A 7836-nucleotide genomic window follows, 5' to 3' on the forward strand; every position below is an offset into this window, starting at 1 on the left:
CCGTCACTCACTGTGGATGCTGTGTGTTTGTTCTAAGTAGAAACTCACTTGGAGGGGGTGTCTTAATGTGTGGGGAGCATGTGCACATTTCTGGGGTTTTGTGTTTGGTGGGTGTGGGTGTGGGCCCACAGGAGTGTGTGTGTGTCTGTGTGTGTGTAAGTGTGCATGGCCACTTTAGTGTACCTGAAGGTTTATGATGAATGTTTGTGGGAAGGTGTCATATGGCCAAGCCTGTGAGTGTATTTTGAATCTGGGTGTGTGTTTGGTATGGAAATGTGTATATATGACTAGGTATACATTTACGGGTGTGAAAGTGTGTTCAACAAGAGAAAGGAATCTCTACATGTGCCACATGCCCTGGGATGAGATACAGAAACAAATCAGATGGATGGAACTTTCCCTACAGTCTTGATCCTGTTCCTACTATGAGGACACAGGAACAGGGCTCAAACCCCTCCTGGGCTAGACGTGCCTCTTCTGTTCAAAGCTGGAGGTAGATGCATTGAGATTGGCAAAAAATGTCTTTTTTAAATGGCCTGTGTCTGGTATTCTGGGTGACCCTTGTATTAGGCATTGAGAGCTGGGTCATGAAAGAAGAAGGTTCTGAAAGGAGGGAAGAAACCAGGTTCAGGGAAACTGTGTGCCCATTCAGGATCACAGTGGCTCCACGGAGGCCCTGCCTGGGCCTGAGAGGCCTTGTGGATCTCTGTGGGTTTGTGGGTCACTCGAGGCCCACCCTGGGCACGGAAGCCACCTCAGGGAGCTTCAGCTTCTGCAGAATTCAGGGAGGTTGTCCTTGGGGACACCCCTGCCGATGGATCCCCATTTCAGCCCTCCCCTTACAATGCTCCTTCACTTCCTGCCCCTTGCCTATCAGTAAGGCTTCAACTAGTCAAAATCCACACTTATAAAGCTCTACTTTTTATTAACCCTTGGAATGTGCCTTCTTCAGACTCACATGTAGCATTCTCCCTTATCTTCAGATCTTTTGCTCAAACGTCACCTTCTCAATAACCACCCCTTAAAATTGCAACTCTCCTCCTAGCTCTGCCACCTTGCTTTAAACTCCTCATTTCTTCTGCCCTCCACTGCTATCCCCCAAAGCTCTTGTCACCTTCTCACACAGTGGGCACCAACATGGTAGGAGGATGTGAACACAGACATTAAGAGCAAGCATTCAGGAACTTCTGTACTGAGGTATCTAGAAATACTATAGAACCTATAGCAATTTGCATTGCCCGGAAATCCAAATGTAGATTAGAAAAAAATAAACTGTTTTTGTGCCACAATGGGTTTAAGAACCACTGTTCTAACACAGTCTGTAAAATGTATTCTGTTTCCTGGTTGTTTTCCCCCAGCCTCTCCCCCTGCCGCCCCCCCCCCACCCCCGCCAACTACTGTTTGAATGCAGGTTCCAAAGGACAGAGATTCTGTTTGCTTTATGATCTTCTCAGCACCTTGAACAGTGTCTGGCACACAGTGGGTGCTTACTGGACATTTGTTGAATTAGCAAATGAAGAAGAGGTTGTCCATCAGCTGGACATGGGGTAGGAAGGTAGTGAATGTTCCCTGTCCCCATCCTAACCGGGCTGTGAGCACAGTGCTCTTGCTCTGAACCCTGGGACTCAAGTGCTATAAGGCATGCCTGGGAATAGTGTCCCGATAAAAAGTGTTCCACTCTGCCTCTACTTCTGCCCCTGGCCTGTTCCAGAGGGAGACCAGAGCTGGCAGAGCTGGGCAGGAGCGGATCTCTTGGAGGTGGAGGGAGTTTGGTTCCACCAGCCGTTCCCACGGCTGGGGCTGCCTAGGGCCCACGTGGTTGGCAGCGCTGGGACCTGCCTCATGGGCCAGCCATCCTGCAGGGCCGGTTTTGGGCTCACACACCTACAGCTGCCTGCTCAGCCCCTCCTTTCCACCTTGGCCCAAGCCCTGGGGCTCAGCTTCTCCTTCTCTGACCCCAATACTCCACCCACAGAGGCCCTTTCATCCTCCCCTACCTCCAATGAATGGTGTGGGTTTGGCCGAGAAGGAGGGGAGTGGGCCCTCCAGCCAAAACATACTAAGGGGCTGCTGTCCAGGCAGTGTTTGGGGCCACTTGTGACCCTGGCACAGGGACAAGGGGTAACATCTGTATAATCAAAAAGGTCAGTTACATCTTCTCATCTGCTCCCTGACAAGCAAGCAGAGCCACAGACTAACGTCTGCTCAGTCAGCAATTCTCCCCTCTCCTCCCCCTCATGGGCCTGGGGAACATAAAGGAATTTGGGAGGGGTGGCTGCCAGGAGGAAGTGATGCTCAAGCTGGATTTTGATGGATGAGTTTTAAGTTAAACAGACCAAGAGAGGAGATGAGAGATGAGAAAGCCTTTCCAGAGAAAAGGGGTGTCATGGGCAAAGGCCTGGAGGTAAGGCAGACAACAGTGCACGCAGAGCCATTTTTCCACCATTTGCATGGCTGGGTGCACACAAGATGGTGATGGAATCAGTGCCAGAAAAGTAGACAGGAGCCGGTTCTTGTCCAGAATATTCTTCTAGCCAACACTTATGAGCACCCCTGTGCTTGGTTCACATGGGGTATAAAGATAAAACAGATGGTAGGAACATAAAGTTGTTTGGACACACAATTTGCTTTAACCACCACCATACTGCCGTGTCTGCTGCAGTGCTGCGAACATGGTGGGCACTCAATAAACATCTGTGACAGCAAAGAATGGATGAATGAGTGAATGAATGAATGAAGCCATGGCACCTACTTATAGAGAAAGAGGATGGAGTAAAGAGGAGTCAGTCTTGGAGCGGCTGGGTGGCTCAGTCAGTTAAGTGTCTGACTTCGGGTCAGGTCACGATCTTGCTGTTTTTGAGTTCAAGCCCAGTGTCAGGCTCTGTGCTAACAGCCCAGAGCCTGGAGCCTGCTTCCGATTCTGTGTCTCCCTCTTCTCTCTGCCCCTCCCCCACTCACACTCTGTCTCACTTTGTCTAAAAAAATAAATAAACATTAAAAAAACTAAAAAAAAAAAAAAAAAGGAGGAGTCAGTCTTGCTGAGGCAGAGAACCCAAACCTTAGAGACAAGACTCTGGGAAGGAGGGCTGTTTTTCCTTCATGTTCAATGAAATAAACTTGCTGTAGTTTTCAGGGCAAACCTCAGCTGTGGCTTGTGCAGTTAGTCATTCTCTGGTTGAGATTTTGGCATTTTTGCCACTGACGCAACAAGCTGAGATGATTTCCACAGCGCATTTTGTTGAGCAAGTAAGGGCTGCAGAGGAGAGACTGGGCAGGGCCTCCTGGAGCTAGAGAAGAAGCCAAATTAATGCAAGAAAAGGCAAACCTGTGTAGGGTGGTGTCCACGTAGTTGCCCAACCACCTGGAATGTGGCCCCAGGTAGGAACATTTGGATTTGCAAGAGGCATTTATCTGAGGACAGTTTGTGACATTTGGCAGGTCAGCATCGAAAGCTGGCAGGCCCTCAGAATAGGGAATGTGTAGAAAATGTCAGGGCCACCATTGAGTGGCATGGCTCCCCAGGCACCCAGAGAGCTGACTGACAGGTGTCTCCACCCTGCCAAACTCTGGCTAGGGGCTGGAGATTGTGTGGCAGGTGAGAGCAGGGTACAGACGTGGGCCAGCCACAGCTCTGGCCCTTGGCAAGATGATTAGCCCTATTATCCAGCCTCTGTGGTGACACCTCTCTGCTGGACTCCAGGCCACCTTGTGTGGGCACCGCTGCCCCTGGGAACAGGGTTAGGTTAAGGTGGGTGCCTAGAAGCACCACTCCATCTGTCCCAGGTGGGGAAAAACTGCAGCTTCATTGATCTCTGGCCCCGAGCCTCATCAGTGAGAGACAAGGTTGAGTCGGTCATGGGTGCCTTGCAGAGAATTTTTCCTTGGGGGAGACATAATGCCCGTGCCTGGATGCAGATGTACTTTGAAATCAATGGAGCTTAAGTCTTGAGATGCTTGCTTGAAAAAACCCCTTCCACGACACTGGACCTAATTTTGCATTTGCCAGTTTGCGTGCATCTTCTTAAAAAGGGTTCCCAAATCACATAAGGTTCAGGTCTCACAAAACTGAACCCATCCTTGCTAGTGCTCCTTGCCTCTGGAAAATATTGAGTAGCCAGTGAGTGTCTGAGGGGTCAGGACTCACAGACCTCACAGGCCTCCTTCCCACGTTTCTGGCCAAGACCTCCAGCCTGGCAGCCGGGGGGTAAGATGGTGGAGGGCTCTAGTGCAGAGCAGACGGTGTCCTCTCTGTGGCCCAGAGGGCTGAGCTGGAGCTGCTGAGCTGGGCCAGGTGGAAGCAGATTGTCAGCTATAGAAAGGTCAAAGTGTCATCCTGAGAAATAGGAGACGACAAGTGTGAGTGTGCCAGATCAAATAGCACTTCTAATTCCGTCCATATGGCCCACTGGTGGGGCATTTGCTGACAATCCATGTTTGACTGCTGGCTTAAAATGAATGCTGTGATATAAAATACCACAGAATTGTACACTTTAAAAGGGTGGATTTTAGGGGCGCCTGGGTGGCTCAGTCGGTTGAATGTCTGACTCTTTAAAAAAATTTTTTTAATGTTTATTTATTTGGAGTGCCTGGGTGGCTCAGTCAGTTAAGTATCTGACTTCGGCTCAGGTCATGATCTTGGGGTTCATGAGTTCAGGCCCTGCATCAGGCAAGCTTGTTGAGCCCTGCTTCGGACTCCTTGTTTGGGATTCTCTCCCTCTCCCTCTCTCTGTGCCTCATGGGGTTCTCTCTTTCTTTCCCTCTCTCTCTGCTCCTTGCTCACTTGCACCCTCTCTCTCTCTCAAAAAAAAAGTTTATTTATTTTTGAGGGAGAGAGAAAGAGAGAGAGAGAGGAGAGAGAGAATCCCAAGCAGGCTCTATGCTGTCATCACAGAGCCTGACTTGGTGCTCAAACCCACAAACTGTGAGATCATGACCTGATTCAAAATCGAGAGTCAGACACTTAACCTACTGAGCCACCCAAGTGCCCCCAGAGTCTGACTCTTGATTTCAACTTAGGTCATGATCTTATGGCTCATGGGATTGAGCCCTGTGTTGGGTTCTGTGCTGACAGCTTGGAGCCTGCTTAAGATTTTCTCTCTCCCTCTCTCTCAGCTCCTCCCCTGCTCGAGTGCATGTGTGCTCGCTCTCTCTCTCTCTCTCTCATAATAAATAAACTTAAAAAAATAATAAAAAAATAAAGAGGTGGATTTTATGAATGTGAATTGTATCAAGAAAGAAAGAAAGAAAGAAAGAAAGAAAGAAAGAAAGAAAGAAAGAAAGAAAGAAAGAAAGACAGACAAAGAAGGATCTGGGGAGCCTGGTGCCCCTCGTTGCCATGGTGCTTTTCTTTGATGTTGGATCCAGGCATGGTGGGTGTGTCAAGGCACTACTTGGTGCCAAGGTTTCTGGGCTGCCTCCCCAGGTGTCAGTCACACACAGCAAGGGCTGTTCAGGGACTTCGGCTGTGTCCTGGCTGCATCCTTGCTGAATACAAAACAAAATGGTGGCACTGCAAACAAGTTTCCTGACCAGCTGGGGTCCCTGGGGGCAGTGGACTGGCTTCCTCCATTTCTGGGTGACTGGGCCCCAATTTACTGCCCCTATCTTGGCACGTTTTGCCAAGCCCTCTGAGCCTGACACATGCCTGGGGCCAGGGGAAGAGTTAACGATTAACCAGGAGCTAAGAGATGGCTGAGACAGGTGGCCTTCCAGCCCTCAAGGGCAGGCAGAATGGGGCCCCTCTGAGCCACACCCTCAGCCCTGTTAGTGGAGGCACTGAGTAGGGGCAGGGCAGGCAGAGCAGAGAAACTTTCTCTGTCCTTCGAAGAGGAACCTGGCTTCCCAAAGTCCCGGCAAAGCCCCCTGTGGGACCCAGGCCCCCTCAGTGCAGGTGTCTGGGCACATGGGCAAACACTCCTGTCCCCAAGGGTCTGCCCAACCCCAGCACAGCCTGCAGCTCCACCAGTTCCAGAACTTTGTTAGGCTGAATTCAAAGTGCACTAAGAAGCTTACTCAACCCTTTTTCTGAGAGGAAATGGCTCCCTAGACCCACTGGTGAGCCTGTGGCTAGAGGACCCCATTGCCCTGCAAGGGCACAAGCCAAAATATATTGGTGCCCTTCACATCTTTTTCTGTAACACATACTCAGGCACACATGTGCACAGACACATACACAAATACACATGCATGCACATATGCTGGGCATGAGGGATGGTTTCTTCATCCCCCCTGGTCTGTGTCAAGAAAATACTAAAATGACTCTTCCCAGACTAGCTCCCACAAAAGGCACAGGTGCTTTGAGAGTCCCTGGCCAAAGTTGCTGGGGATGGCATGGCACTCTTGTCAGGGGTTATTGACCTCAGGTCTGGGGTGCCCTCGCAGAGCTATTTTGGGGCCAGGTGGAGGTGAACAGGAATTTTTTCATCAGGGGTATTCTTTGGAATGCCCTTACCAATGGCACCGCCATTTTGTTTGGACACCACATCTTAGCAAATGTAGCTGTGGGCTGATGCGGTTGAGGGAAGAATTGTGGGAATAGGAGCTCTGTGGCCTGCATCCTCGGAGAGGAACCTATCCACACAGCAAACCCTAAGCCAGGGCCTGGTAGGAGGAAGACAGGCATTGATGCTGCCCAGGTGGTGGGAGGCAGGCTGGAGAGCACTGTGGTGGGTATGTGGCCACAGGGTGGGGACAGTTACATCGGCATTATGTTGGGTGGGGGATCCTTCATGGAGCGCTCCCCCTCTGCTGGGGCCCATCAGAGTTGGGGATGCAAAGTTGCTGGGAAAAGTCCTTGGATATTCCCAATCCTTCCACTTGTTTGGCTCCCTTTCTTGTAGGCAGGCAGGCTGACTCAGGAAGACATGTTCTCTAGGATACTACTGGGTTACTCAATATGGCTGCTGAGTCCCTACACCTGCCCTGAAAATACTTCACCCACAGCCATGGCGGCTAACTGTTCTCTTCAAGTGTCCACAACCTGTATGGCTGCCTGCTGCCTCGTGGTCAGCCCGACTGCTCCTCACATCCTGATTGGGGACCTGTTATGCTGACTGGCCCATGGAGACAGGCACTTTGTTTCTGATATAACATCTGAGACTGAAGATGGTTTTCTATTTTATGGATTCAGTAATAAGCTTTCTTGGGCACAGGGAAAGGGTGGTGATACCACACTAAGGGAGGCAGGCAGGGCCCCAGAATGTGCCACACACACAAACACCCTCTGCTTGTGTCCAGGCAGAAGGCAAGCATGGCTCCTGGTCTCTTGGATGGTTCTGGGACTCCTTGTGCTGGGTGGAGCTGGCAGGATTAAGCCACCTTTGGATACCCAATCCTACTGTGGAGTAACCACAGCATGTGGCTCAACAAAACTAGCTAGGACAAAGCTACCTATGGGGAGGCTGCCCATCTACCAGACCCTCCCGGCCTGAAGCATTCTCTGTACAAGTGGAAAGGAAACCAACCATGTCCTCATTCCAACTCTCTCCTTAAAGCAGCCTCACAAAATTCCCAGGACTTTCATGGATCCTTGACGAGATACTAGGGATCATCCTAGCCTTGCAAAAAAGGATGGACCTGCCTTGTCCACTGGTATCCCAGTCTGAAAATGCAAACTACCCATCACTCCTTGTGTTCGAGAAACAGCAACAAGCCTGAGCTGCCATTTGTGCATATGGTCAAATATTTAAGAACCAAGACCCTCAGGAATATGGGGAGGGGGAGTAGCAGTGGGGGTTCCGTTCAGTGCCAAGAGTGCATGCGTGGCCCACCAAATCCTCAACCCTTTCCTTTCCCTTTCTGTCCCAATGTAGCCTCTCACTTGGGCTAAGACACCAC

The sequence above is a fragment of the Puma concolor genome, chromosome C2, assembly GCF_028749965.1.
Source record: "Puma concolor isolate L17-30 chromosome C2, mPumCon1.1.hap2, whole genome shotgun sequence".
Classification (NCBI taxonomy): domain Eukaryota; kingdom Metazoa; phylum Chordata; class Mammalia; order Carnivora; family Felidae; genus Puma; species Puma concolor.